Source organism: Mesocricetus auratus, unplaced genomic scaffold (assembly GCF_017639785.1).
Source record: "Mesocricetus auratus isolate SY011 unplaced genomic scaffold, BCM_Maur_2.0 Super-Scaffold_100004, whole genome shotgun sequence".
Classification (NCBI taxonomy): Eukaryota; Metazoa; Chordata; class Mammalia; order Rodentia; family Cricetidae; genus Mesocricetus; species Mesocricetus auratus.
Genome location: NW_024429189.1, coordinates 118572466 through 118586825, shown reverse-complemented (window position 1 = coordinate 118586825; position 14360 = coordinate 118572466).

Below are 14360 nucleotides of genomic sequence, written 5' to 3'. Positions count from 1 at the left end.
ATCTCATGATTAGGGCTGTCACCAAAAAGAGAATGCTTTTGTTGAGATAAGATATAGTTAATGCATTTCTGGATGGCTTGGTATTCATGCATAGCCCAGGCTGGCCTCAAACTCATGGCAATCCTCCTACCTAACCCTCCAAATGAATGCTGGGATGTGTACCTCAAGTCAGATCTTTATGAGGGATCAAACCTAGGGCTTCCTGGATGTTATGGGAGCACTTTACCAACACAGTTGTATCCCCAGCTCATAAAGGTTCTGTTGTTACTGTTGTTTTCAACATTTATTTATTTGTGTGTGGGGGGACGGTGGGCAAAGTCATATCTGGGCACTTGTGAAGTCAGAACACTGACCTCCACAGGTACCAGGCACACACATGACACTCATATATATGGAATACTTTCCAAAAGCAGGCATCTCAGCTGGGGTAGTTCACTGGTAAAACACTTGACTTGTCTCAGATGAAGAGGGGCGGACACAGTGGTACATGCCTGTAATTGCAGCATTCAGGAGATGGAAGTGAATAGATCAGAAGTTCAAAGTCAGCCTCGGCTGCATAACCAGTTCAAGCCCAGCCTGGACTATTTGAGACGGACACACACACATACACACACATACACACACACACACACACTAATAAACAGTACGAAAACAAATTGAAACAAATTATAGAACTGAAAAAAAAGAGAAAAGAGCCAGGTGTTGGTGGCGCACGCCTTTAATCCCAGCACTCGGGAGGCAGAGGCAGGCGGATCTCTGTGAGTTCGAGGCCAGCCTGGTCTACAGAGTGAGTTCCAGGACAGCCTCCAAAGCCACAGAGAAACCCTGTCTCGAAAAACCAAAAAAAAAAAAAAAAAAAAGAGAGACAGAAAAGAACAACCTACTGTCAGAGGCAACTGCTGAGCAGTCTACTTTACGATCTTGTCTTTACACTGATTATTATCCCTTTAAAGTTTATTTGTTTGATAGTGGGGGCACATTCCACAGCATGCCCATGGAGGTCAGAGGACAACTTGGGCAAGCTCTTTCCTTCCAGCTTGTGCATCCAAGGGATCAAACTCAGGTTGTCAGGCTTGATGGCAAGCACCTTTACCTGATTCCATTTCATCAGCCTCTGTACCTTTTATTTTGTGTGCTCATCAACTGTAGCTTCCAGTTTTATTTGTTGTATAAACTAGTGAGTTTATGAATTCTAGACCACATTACAAGACCATCTCAAAAAGAAAACAAAATACAAAACCAAAGCTGAACTTGGAAGTGAAAGCAGAATATGACTTACTAAGTAAGACTTTGTTAAGATTCTAGCCAGGCAGTGGTGGCGCATGCCTTTAATCCCAGCACTCGGGAGGCAGAGGCAGGCGGATCTCTGTGAGTTCGAGACCATCGTGGTCTACAAAAGCTAGTTCCAGGACAGCCTCCAAAGCCACAGGGAAACCCTGTCTCGAAAAAAAAAAAAGAAAGAAAGAAAGAAAAGAAAAAAGATTCTAACTGAGGGGGCTGGAGAGATGGCACAGTGGTTAGAGCACTTGCTGCTCTTGCAGGAAGACCTGAGTTCAGGTCTCAGCATCTACATGACTGATCATAAATAACTGTAACTCCAGTTTCAAGTAATCTAATACCCTCCTCTGGCCTCTGAAGGTACACATAGTATACATATATACATGCAGGTGAAACACTCATACACATAAAATAAAAATTTTTTTTTAAAGTACTGCTTTTGCAGAGGTTCAGTTCCCAGCACTGTTGGGCAGCTCACAAACACCAGTAACTCAGACTCTCAACCTGTTTCTCACCCTGTGGGTCAAGACCCCTTTGGGGGTCATACAACCCTTTCACAGGAGTTAGCTAAGACCATCTGAAAACACATATTTATATTATGTTTCATAGCAGCAAAACTACAGTTCTGAAGTAGCAGTGAAAATAATGTAATGATTGAGGGTCACCACGATGTGAGGAACTGTATTAAAGCATTAGGAAGGGTCAGAACCAACCAAGCGGTGGTGGTGAGCACCTTTAATGCCAGCACTCAGTAGACGGAGGCCGGCGGGCCTCTGTGAGTTCAAGGCCTGGTCTACAGAGCAAGTTCCTGGACAGGCTCCAAAACTACGCAGAGAAACCCTGTCTCGGAAAACATAATAAATAAAAGTTTACAAAAAATTAGGAGTGTTGAGAACCATTCCTCTAAGGGATCTGATGCCCTCCTTTGACCTCCTCAGGTTGTACAAACTCATTTGCAAACTTCTCACAGACACACATAGTGAAAAATATAAAATATTTTTAAATGAAAGATAAAAAGACCCTGCCTCCAGCAGGATTACTTGTGCACGAGTTTGACATCAAAGTCAATGTGAAGTTAGAGCTATGTTCTAAAATACCCTAGCCCCTCACAGAGAGCCACTAGAACTCAGCTGCTTTTGCCTTTAGTGCTCTCTCTGCTCTCTTGGATAATTGGTCAGCGTTTCTCATCTTGTTGTATAGAACAGGGAAGCTTTGCTACGTGCATACAGTGCTCTGGGCTGGGTGGCAGGGCCAAGGAGGCAGGGCAGAGCCATTCTTCCCTTCATGTCTGACAGGCTCAATTCTGTCAGTTCTGTGAGCAGCAATTCCAGATTCAAACAACCTGCCACCTTGTCCCTTTGGAGTTCAGCATTCTTATATCATTCCTATAGTTTTTGGGATGTGGAACAATGGCTTCTATAATTTTGTATGAGGGGTGGTACCCAGGGGTGCTGGAGTACAGTGACTTCAGAAACCCAGCTCCATCCTTGGAGAACTTGATATCAACCTTGAGAAGCTAGAGCAACACACAGGGAACCATAAATCCTGGTATTTAAACTGTGAGTGATGCCGGATGTCCAGGTCCAGGGAGCAGGGGGCATGAATGATGGGGGAGGGGCCTGAGCCCTGCAAGCTGGGTCAGAGTTGCCCTGACTGGTGTATAGAGGGAGAGAGGGAGCTGCCCGGGCCTCTGGGAGGCTCAGTACCTACTGGTGACTAAGGGCTTACAGAGGCTTATGGAATAAGGCTGCTTTCACTTCAAAGAGCTGCTGCAAAGCAGCTTGGTGAAGAGAGGTAAGTGCAAATGAATCCTAAACAGATGGACTCCATTTCCTAGACAATGCCCCTGGGCTTCAGCGAGAAGAGCGCAAGTGCTTGCTTAGCCAGGAGACTGTGAGTTTTTGCTGATCCCAAAATATGCGCAACGATTTTGCATGGAACACAGCCAAGATGCTGGAAGTGTGTCAGACTCCAGGTTCTTAAAAATCTCAGGCATCAGCTGCAACTCTATTAAGCTCCCCTGAGCGGTCTTGAAGGAGGCCCCTCCCCCATTCTACATGAGTCCTGGATAGAGGTACCCCTTGTCCCTTTGAGTCCTCTTTCCTGGGTAGTTTCCTCAACTATAGAACCTAGGGATTATAACACATAGATGGGATTAAAAAGAGAAGGAATTCAAGACTAACCTTGACTATATATCAAATTAAGAGCAGCCTGGATTACTTGATTCTATCTCAAAAACTAAGCTAGCAAGCCGGAGAGATGGCTCAGAGGTTAAGAGCACGGGCTGCTCTTCTAGAGGTCCTGAGTTCAATTCCCAGCACCCACATGGTGGCTCACAACCATCTACAGTGAAATCTGGTGCCCGTTAAGGTGTGCAGGGATACATGCAGGCAGAACACTGTATACATGATAAATCAATAAATCTTTAAAAAAAAAAAACTAAGCTAGCAAGCAGGAACTAACTCAGATGATTTCTACCATTTCACCATTTGAACAGTAGGGTCAGTGGTTGTGTGTAGGGGGGTGGGGATCAAAAGTAGGCTTGGTGGACTTCTAGTGTCTTCCTCTCTCCATATTTTCATTAATTAAGATCTTATTCATTCATTCATTTATTTTTATTTAGTTGAGACAGGGTCTCTCTATGTATCCCTACCTGTCCTGGAATGCACTATGTAGACCAGACTGGCCTCAAACTCATAGATTTACATGCACCTACCTCAGCCTTCCAAGTGCTAGGTTTAAAGGCAAGCACCATCATATTCAACTATTTATTTTTATTTTGTACCTATGAGTGTTAACCTGCACATATATTTGCTCACTGCATGCGTACCTGGTACCAGCAAGCGTCAGGAGAGGACATCAGATCCCCAGAAACTGGAGTTACAGTCTGTTGTAAGCCACCATGTGGGTGCTGAGAGCCCAACCAAGGTCCTCTGTACTAGAACAGCAAGTACTTTTAACCACCAAGCATCTGTTAGGTTTCCATAAAGATCTGTTTGTTTTGAGACAGGGTCTCACTATGTATCCCTGGCTGGACTAGAGCTCACTGTATAGACCAAACTGGCCCCAAACTCAGAGATCCTCCTGCCTCTGACTCCCAAATGCTATCCAATGAAGTTTTAGTCTTTGTGTGGGTGGTACATGAGTTTGTGTTCATATGTGGTGGTGGTGTGTGTGTGTGCACATGTAGAGACCAGAAGTTGATATTGGGTATCCCTCTTAATCATTATCCACCTTCCCCCTGCCTTTTTTATGTGTATATGATGTTTCTCTGTGTCTCTGTCTCTATGCATGTGTGCATGTGTGGGTGCGTGCATGTGTGCGTGCGTGCGTGCGTGCATGTGCGTGTGTGTAGGACAGACTGAGGCTGACATGTCTTCATTGATTACCCTCCACCTTATTTATTGAGGCAGGGTCTTGGTTGAATTCACTGATAGCTGGTTTGCCCTCGGGAATCCCCTAACTGCATTTGCCCAATGTTGGAATTACTGGCAAACTGTCACACCCACCTGGCTTTCTGTGGGTCCTGGTTATCGGAACACTGTTCCTCATTCTTGCCACTTTTGAGGCAATTGCTCTAACACTGAGCCATCTCCCTACACCTCCACGCGTTTCTGCCTCCTTCCTTCCTTTTTCCCTCCCTCCCTCCCTCCCTCCCTCCCTCCCTCCCTCCCTCCCTCCCTCCCTCCCTCCCTTCCTTCCTTCCTTTTCCCTCTCCCTCCCTCCCTCCCTCCCTCCCTCCCTCCCTCCCTTCCTTCTTTACTTTTGTTTGTTTGAGACAATTCCTCTCGCTGAATCTGGACCTCACTGATTCAACTGGATTGACTGACCACAAGCCCTTGGGAGCCTCCTGTCTCTGCTTCCCCAACACTAAAGATGTGTTGCACCACACTCAGCATTGTATGTATGTTCTGAGAATCCGAACTCAGATCCTCTGGTTATCTCCCTAGGCTCAAAGTTCTATGCTTTATGGACAGTCCCCATCACCCTCCTTTGCCTTCATCTACAGCAAAATGAATTATCTGCTCCCTCCAGAAGGCTGCAGCTTGTGTGATCCAGCAGGCACCGGTATGCTAAGTACAAATGATTGCCAGCATAACTGGATAGTTTTTATTTTTGTTTTGCTTTGTTCAGGCTTTATTAGGGAAATGTATTGGATGATTCTTGATGCTGGGCCTATACTGAATGTTTTATATTTGGGAGCTGATGTTACTGCCTTCTTCATGTTTCTCCTCTGAGGCAAGAGTATAATCACCTACCTCCATTGTACAGATGGAAAAACTGAGGCTCCCAGAAATTAAATATGTTGCCCAGAAGCCCACAACTGGTAGCATTTAGAGCTTGGAAGGTTTTGATTTTTTTTATTGATATGTACATGTCTATGTGGAGATATGTCATATGTGACTAAGTGCCCTTGGGGGCCAGAAGAGGGTATCCATAACTCCTGAAGTTACAGACACTTATGTATTACCTGACGTGGGTGCTGGAAATCAAACTCAGGTCCTCTAGAAGAGAAGCAAGTCCCTGAGCTGGATGTTCCTTCAGCCCCAGCCTTTTGGTTTTAACCTAACTGTCCAGCATCTCTTTTTAGTTCTTGTCCACTCCTGGATTTCTGTTCCTGTGACAACCTTCTGATCCTTGGGTCTCCTCTCAGTCCAGTTGTCTGTCCATCCCCCACCCCCATGCTCCTCCACCTCTCTGAAGTCTTCTCAGCCTGATCAAAGAAACAGGATAGCTCCCCTTGCTTCCTTCCACTCCCCAAGCAGCTGTGTGCCAGGCTCTGGGTCAGGTGCTGGGCATTGCAGAGTCTTGCTTCCGAGGAGCTGGTCACCTATTCCAGGACAGCACAGTCAGACTCCACTGGAGGATGTGTGCAGGGGCCCAAATAGAGGTGTGATGCCCATGAAACGAGATACCAGGACAGGGACAAGTGGGTGAGGGGCAGGAATGGCTGAAGGGAATGATCTCTGCTTTCACAGAAAGGTGAGAAGAATGGCCTGGAGGCCTGGAGAACCAAGCTCAGCACTGGGCAAGAGGAATGGAGGCTAGGAGATGTTCAGGGCCAGAACCTTCTAGGAGATCTTTAGGATAAGAAAATTGTGCAGTAGGCGAGGGACAGGGAGGTGCCCTGTCTTGTCTTCAGGCTCTGCCTGCCTCCTGGCAGCCTCCCAGCTAGCAAGCAGTAGAGGGGCAAGGGCCAGGAAGGTAGGGTTCACTGATGATACTACTGACAGGCATTGGGCAGTGTTGACCCTAAGTATCTTACCTTCTTGCAAGATAATTTGGGTCTTTGACTTGAGTCTGCTAAAATATACTCAAGCAAACATTTGAACCAGTGGGTTTTTTTTTTTTTTTTTTTTTTTTTTTTTTGGTTTTACGAGACAGGGTTTCTCTGTATTGTTTTGGAGGCTGTCAGTCCAGCCTGGCCTCTAACTCACAGAGATCCGCCTGTCTCTGCCTCCCGAGTGCTGGGATTACAGGCGTGCACCACCACCGCCTGGCCAAACCAGTGGTTTTTAATCTGCATAACAGAACCACCCAGGGAGAGTTTGAGGAACAGCACTGGTTCCCAGCCCAGGCCCTCTGGTATCAGGGGTTCCTGAGACCAGACATTCTCAGTTGGTGGTGTACATCAGCTCTCCCTGAAACAGGAGTGGGCTGGGATAAGGGACTTTGTCTGTTTGCCTGCCTGCCTGCCTGCCTGCCTGCCTGCCTGCCTGCCTGCCTGCCTGCCTGCCTGCCTGCCTGTTGTCTGTCTTTCTGTCTGATTTTTGCAATGCTTAGGGATAGAACCCAGGCTTCATACCCTTATGAGTCGAGATGTTCTGGTCATTGAAAAAGTTAACTTGAAGACACAGTCAAAAGACACAGCCAAACATAGTAGCACACACCTTCAATTCTACTGCTTGGGAGGCAGAGACAGGCAGATCTCTGTGAGTTCCAGGTCAGCCTGGTCTATATAGTGAGACCCTGTCAACATACACAAAAGAACACATAGGGACTTGAGTGCCAACTTAAGGGACTCTGGTTGTGCCAGGCCTTTGGGGCACTGTAGTAGACAAAATCAATTTGGTGGACTTACTCTACCCATGGAAAAGGTGGACAGCATATAATAACTATAACTGGCCTGTTTTTTGAGCACCTTGGACCTCATGCATGCTAGCATGCTAAGCCAGCAATCTACCGCTCATCCACACCCCCAGCCCCTCATTTATTTTTACTCTTTTTGAGGGAGCTGTTAGAGATAGGGTTTTTCTGTGTAACGTTCCTGGCTGTCCTGGAACTAGCTCTGCAGACCAGGCTGACCTCGAACTCACTGAGATCCACCTGTCTCTGCCTCCCTAGTGCTGGGATTAAAGCTGTGCACCACCACCACCTGGCTATTTTTACTCTTTATTCTGTGCGTGATGCTGAAGTATGAGTAGGTGTGTGTGTATGTGTGTAGTGTGTAGGTGTCTTCATATGTGTGACTGAGTAAGAGGCAGCAGCATTCTCTGCTGGAGGGCAGAGTAAAACCTAGGGGTTAGCCCTCATCTTCCACTTGGTTAGAGACAGGGTCTCTTGCTGTTGCTTTCCGGTCTGTGAGCCTCTGGGGATTGCTCCTATCTCAACATACAAGACTGGGATTACAGATGTATGCAAGCCCTCTACCCAGTGGTTTTTATTTGGGGGATTGTGTGTGTGTGTGTGTGTGTGTGTGTGTGTTCATGTGAATAGTGTATATGCATGTGGTACACGTTCTCCTGTGTGAGTGTCTGGAGGCCAGATGAGGATGTCAGGTGCTCTGCACTGTCATCTCCATCTTATTTTGAGACAGAGTCTCTCCCTGAACCTGGCTGGGCTTGCATCCATCAAGCCCTACTGATCCTCCTCTCTGTGTCCCGCACTGTGCTAGAGTTATAGGTGGGAGAGTAGTCGTGCCCAGCTTTTCACATGGTTGCTGGGGATTTGAACTCAGGTCCTCATGCTTGCAATGCAAGTGTTCTTACTCACTGAGCCATCTTCCCAGTAACTTACTTTTTTATTTTGAGCTATTGTCTCACTGAGTTGCCCAGTCAGGCATTTCTCGGCCTCCTGAATAGCTGGGATTACAGGAGTGCACCACTGTAGGTAAGGGAGTGGGAATAGCACGGAGGGGAGTTAAGTGTTCAGAGAAGATCTGTAGGATGACAAGAAGCCTGACCTGTAAGGAGGCACAGAGGTGACACCTACAAAGGCCCTGAGGTGAGTGCATGCTTTGTATCTTTGAGAAAGATACAGTCTACGGAAAGGAAAAACAAGGGTAAGTGGACGGAAGTCAGCTGAGACAGTACACAGGGCTAAGATTAAGAGTTCAATTCTTCCCCTTGGGGTTAGCTTCCAGATTCCAGTGTGTTATCTACCTTCGGAAGTCTCAGGTGACCTGGTGCTGGTCATTTCCCCTCCACAGCTCTGCTTTCTTTTAAGGTGGATTGGCCAAGCTACATGTGCCATGCTGGGCCCAGGTAGTATCCTGGGAGACTCTAGATGTCCACACATAAACTAAATAAATAAATGCCTGCCACCATACGGCACTGGAAACTTTTGGAAGCTGTCAGTGATGTTTGCTTGTATGTTCACAAGTGAGCGAAGTCATTCTTTATGCCATCCTTGTCCCCAGAGCAGACGATTCGCCAGCATTGATTTACTGCGTTGAGCTGGCCTTATTTCACATTCTCTCAACTGTCTAGTTCTAAGAGGAGGAGAAAGAGGTCTGGGGGAGCAGGAGGCAGGGGATCAGGGCCTGTGGCTGTATGGCTAAGGATAGAGCCCTGAGAAGGTGTCAGTTTTTTATGAATGATTTCCTGACAGGACTGACTCAGCCTCAGCCAGAGGCTGCAAGGGCTGGGAAGCAGGCCTCTTTTCCGGAGCCTAATCTGCCCAGGGGCAGCTGGTTCCAGAGACGGAAAGGCCTGCAGCTCACAGTGATGAGGTGGGGGACACCAGTGGTCTTTGGCAGTTTTACACCTCCCAGTTTTTCTTAGCTTGTCAGGGTGGCAGTGGGGGAGGAGCAGACCCACAGGCTTCACCCCTCTGTCTCTGGCTCCAGGCTCCCTCCTCCTTAGGAGGCCTGCTGTCAGCAGCTGTCAGCTCCACTGCCTGTCTGGAGGCTGCCCAGCATCCAGCAGAGGTGTCATGGGAGGAGTAACACTCTTGCTCTACTGGATCCCTGAGCTCCCACAAGCCTCTGCAGCCAGGCCTAGAAGCAGAAGGCAGGGTGGGAGCAAGATGAGGGCAGAGCTCCTGGGAACCCAGAAGGGGAGATCATGAGGGATTTTGCCTTCTCTACCCCGTGTACCAGCCCCCAGCTCCCTCCCCAGAATATTCTAGTACTGAAATATTCCCTAGGCTCAGAGAAATCATTCCTGGGAAAAGCCCTGTGCTGCAGCTGCTGTGAGAGGGTTTTCAGTATCATCTCAAGGCCTGGGCAGAACAGAGCATGGTGGCTCACACCTGTCATCCTATCATGTAAGAGGTAGAGGCAGGAGAAGCATAACAAGTTCAAGGCTAGCCTGGACTACATAGTGAGTTCTAGGCTACCCAGGGCTCTAGAAACTATAGTATGAGACCCTATCTCAAGAAACAAGCTGGCTATAGTGACTTGACACAATCCCAGCACTTGGGAAGCATAGGCAGGTGGATGTCTGAGTTCAGGGCTAGCCTGATCTACATAGAGACTTACAGGCCAGTCAGAGAGACATAGTAAAGCCCTGTCTCAAAAACAACAACAAAGCAGAACAAACAAACAGAAACTAAAGTTAAAAACAAGGCAGCCATGGTAGCATGCACCGGTTATCCTACTACTTGGGAGGAGAGAAGGCAGGGTGCAGGAAAATTAGGGGTTCAAGGCTAGCCTCAGCTACAGTGAGTTAGAGGCCAGTCTGGGCTTCATAAGACCCTGTCTCAAGAAAAGAGAGAGACAGACAGGTGGCTAGAGGAGCCAGGGCTCTGGAGATCCCTGCTAGTGTAAAGCATCTTCCCATCTGCAAGACTTCACAGAGCCTTGAAAAGATCACTTCCTATTTGCCAGAAGAGTGGCCTGAAGAGCACCTTCCTCCATCTGCCTGCCTTTTTCTCACTCCCTGGCCCTCGCTTGGCTCACTAAAGGGTTCTCAGATGAGCCCAGAAAGTCCATCCCTGACACAGCTCTGCTACTGCCCCTGCACAGATCCCAGAAAAGAGACAAAGACCCCAGGGTCTCCTGAGCTGATTATTATGCACACCAGCCAGGGACTTGCCATGGCAGGGGACCAGTAGGCTCTCTTGGGGTCACCTGTGAGGATGGACTCTGGGAAGCTTTTTGTAGACGATGTGGAGAGTGGAGTGGAGAGGATCAGAACCTAGACAATCGAGTTCTGAGGAGCCTCTGGTGCAAGCCTCCTTCTCCCATGCCTGTCAGTCGGCCAAGCCCTGGAATTTTGTGCCAAATCTCTGGAAAAAGCCCTGTCCTGCTAGCCAAGGAACAGAAAACAAGATTAAAAGTTCTATGAGTGGCAGTGGTGGCTCTTACTGTAATCCTGGCCCTTGTGTGTGTGGGGGGGGGCAGGTATAGAGAAGAAAATCAGAAATTCAAGGTCAGTTTTGCAAATCTGAGGCCAGCTTGGGCAACATGAAACCCTGTCTCAATAAATAAGTAGACAGATGATAGATACTTTTTTAAAAACCAAAAATAAGGGCTGGAGAGATGGCTCAGAGGTTAAGAGCACTGACTGCTCTTCCAGGGGTCCTGAGTTCAATTCCCAGCAACCACATGGTGGCTCACAACCATCTGCAATTCAATCTGATGTCCTCTTCTGGCATGTAGGCAGAACACTGTATATGTAATAAATAAATCTTTAAAAAAAAAAAAGAGTCCACTGGCTTAAAAAAAAAAAAACAAAAATAAATGAATACACAGGCCTGGAAGCTGCCTCCAGCCTTACCATCTCTGAGTCAGTATGCCAACTCCTCCTGCCTCTCCTACTGTACTGGCCTACTGATGACCACAGGGAGCCAGGCAGGTCAATGCCTTACTCTGGAGGAGTGAATTGGGGGAAACACACAGGCCTGGTGGTATTCACAGTCAGCTGTCCTTCTGGACAGCCAGCATGGCTGGGCGTGGCTGCTGTTGTCACGGACTTTTTACCTTGTTCAGTACTTTTACATCATGATAGTTACCGACCTCCAGATGAAGGTCACCATCTTTTTGTTTCCCCCATAGGGCTCTGGTAGGGACTTCATTGACTATATGTAATTCTTCAACATGCCTGTCACCCTAACTAGACATTAAGTTTCCTGGAGTTCTGATGTAGCAAACCCTGCAGCTGACTCCCATTACTTGTGAAAAGAACTTCTGATGGACTCAGAGGGTGGGGGAAGGGGAAGTGAGGGTACCCTGTACCCCTGTTTTTATGATATTAGGGATTGAACCCAAGATTACTCTCTGCTCTTCTCTGTTTCTCATTGGCAGGGTCGGGTTGCCATGATCACCTTCTGAAGCCCTGGACACAAGAGGCAGGGATGTCACCAGGGCATGGGGAAGAGTGGTGGCTACAGGCTGTACTTCCTCTTCTACTCACACTTGCCACATCCTGGCCACGTGGTTTCTGCCCTCTGTGAGAGCTGATAAACCTAGCCCGGAGGCCCAGCACTCCCCCTCCCCGGCCCCACGCCTCTCCTGGCTGGACTTGGTAGAAGGTCCCTTACTCTGGGCGGTACTTGGCATGTGGCTGCTGGATGCAGGCGTATGGCAGGCAGGTAGACTGGCAGGCTGGCAAGTAGCAGCCTCTGGGTTGCCAAGGACATTTGACACACTGCCCTACAAGCCTGCATCTTGGAACGCTGAGCTGCGCTGGCTGTATAGCAAGAGGGCTACGAATTGGCCCTCACTTCTGTGCAGAGGTTGTGAGTTCCCCGGGCTCAGGGCTCTTAGGAGGCATACAACGCTCTTGATACTGCCTAGGCCTGTGGTTATACCAGCATGGCTCTCAGCATGGAACAGTGAGGACCAGAAAAGGCAGTGGATGTGACAGAGATGCAGGTGCTACTGGCTTTGTCACTTGTCTGGGGATTTGGGGCATTGTGCCCTGCAACTGGGAGACTCTAGGCTCCAATTCAGGCTTCTTAGGCTACTTATCAGTGACACATGGTGCTCAATGGGCCTCCAGGCTGTCCTAATACCTGCCCTGGACCTGTACTGGACTTACAGGCCATATGAATAAAGAGTAGGGTGCCTGGCCTAACTGGCAGTTAGGAAAGCAGGGTTATGTCATAGCCTGGTTCTGTGCCTCAGTTTCTCTGTTAGATTGTCCTGCGAGGTCCAGCCCTGTTGCTCCTGGTTGCCTGGTGTCTGGGAAAACAGTAGTCAAAGAATGGCCTTGAACTTCTGATCCTCCCATGTCTATATCTCAAACACTGAGATTGTAGGCATATGTCACCATGTCATTTTAGGTTTGCTTTTTGTTTGTTTTGTTGAGACACAGTTTCTCCATTTAGCCCAGGCTGTCCTAGAACTTGCTCTGTAGGCCAGGCTGGCCTTTTGAACTCACAGAGTCTCTGCCTCCCAAGCGCTGGGATTAAAGGGGTGCACTGCCACCATCGGGTTTAGATTCAATTTTGGAGTCAGTGTCTCACTCTATAGCACAGACTGCCCCAGAATTCATTCTATAGCTCTATCTGGCCTCAAACTCAAGGCAGAACTCTTGCTTGAGTTTCCCAGTACTAGGATAACTCCCTATGCCTGGCTCGAATAAATATTTGGTGGATGAATGAATGGGTAAATGTCCTGAGGGTCTCTACTGTCCTTTAGCTGTGACTCAATGTCCTACCCACTGTAGGTGTAATTCATTACTAAATCAATGAGAAGGGGTCTTGCCAAGTGGTGGTAGCACACACCTTTAATCCCAACACTTGGGAGGCAGAAGCAGGCAGATCTCTGTGAGTTCAAAAGGCCAGCCTGATCTACAGAGTGAGTTCCACGACAGACTCCAAAGATACACAGAGAAACCCTGTCTCGAGAACACTCCCCCCACCACCACCAACAACAAAAAAACAAAACAAAACTAAGAAGGGGTCTTGTTATGCAGCCTTGGTTGGCCTGGAACTCACTATGTAGAGCAGACTGGCCTCATGGTCATAGAAGTCTGACTGCCTCTACCTTCCCAGTACTGGAATTAAATGTGTGTGCCACCATGTCCAACTTTTCCCTGGACTTTTGAAGGGTAGCTGACAGCAGGGAGCATACTGGTACCTTGGGCATCCAGCTCAGAACAAGAATGGGCCTTTCTGGAGCTACCACTGTGGTCACCATCAGTGTGTCCTTGCTGCCCTAGCTCCCTGCTGCTCCCTGGTGGCTGTGTGTACATGAACTCACGCATGTGTGAAGCCTGGTGTGTATGCAGAAAGAAGTGAGGCCTGCAAGGTGGGCCCTGGACCTGAGGTAGGCAGAAGCCATAGAGACAGTCCCTGGAAAAATGGCCAGTTTGACCTGAAAAGATGGGCCAGGAAACAAAGTGTTTGCTACACAAGATCAGGGGCCTGAGTTTAGATCCCTAGTACCCACATTAAAAGAAGAAGAAGAAGGAGGAGGAGGAGGAGGAGGAAGGAAGAAGTGTGAAGGGCAGGGCAGGGCATTTGGGGCTAACCTGGCCAGACCCTGGCCCAATAGCACCTCTGGGTGGCAGTGTCTAAAATGCTGAATGTTTTGGGATTTGCTCTTTCCCAGTTAAGCAATGTATTTCGCTGTCCCTATCCCTGAGCATCAGTCTATCACATGGAATCATCGGTGCATTTCCAACACCAGGGACCCTAACACAAGCATTACACTGGTAGGTAGATTGTATCTGAGTCTTTCAAACGATGTCTGAACCATTTGCATCTGTTTGCTTCTTGTTTTTTGAGACAGGGTTTCACTGTGAAGCCCTGATTGGCCCCTGAACTCACCACGTAGCCCACATGGCTTCTGCCACTTTCTCCCAGGTGCCTCAGATTTGTTTTGTTGTTTGGTTTTGGTTTTAATTTTTGCGACAGGATATGGTTCCTATAGAACCACCTGTTCTATATAGCTGAAGGGAGCCTTGAGAGTC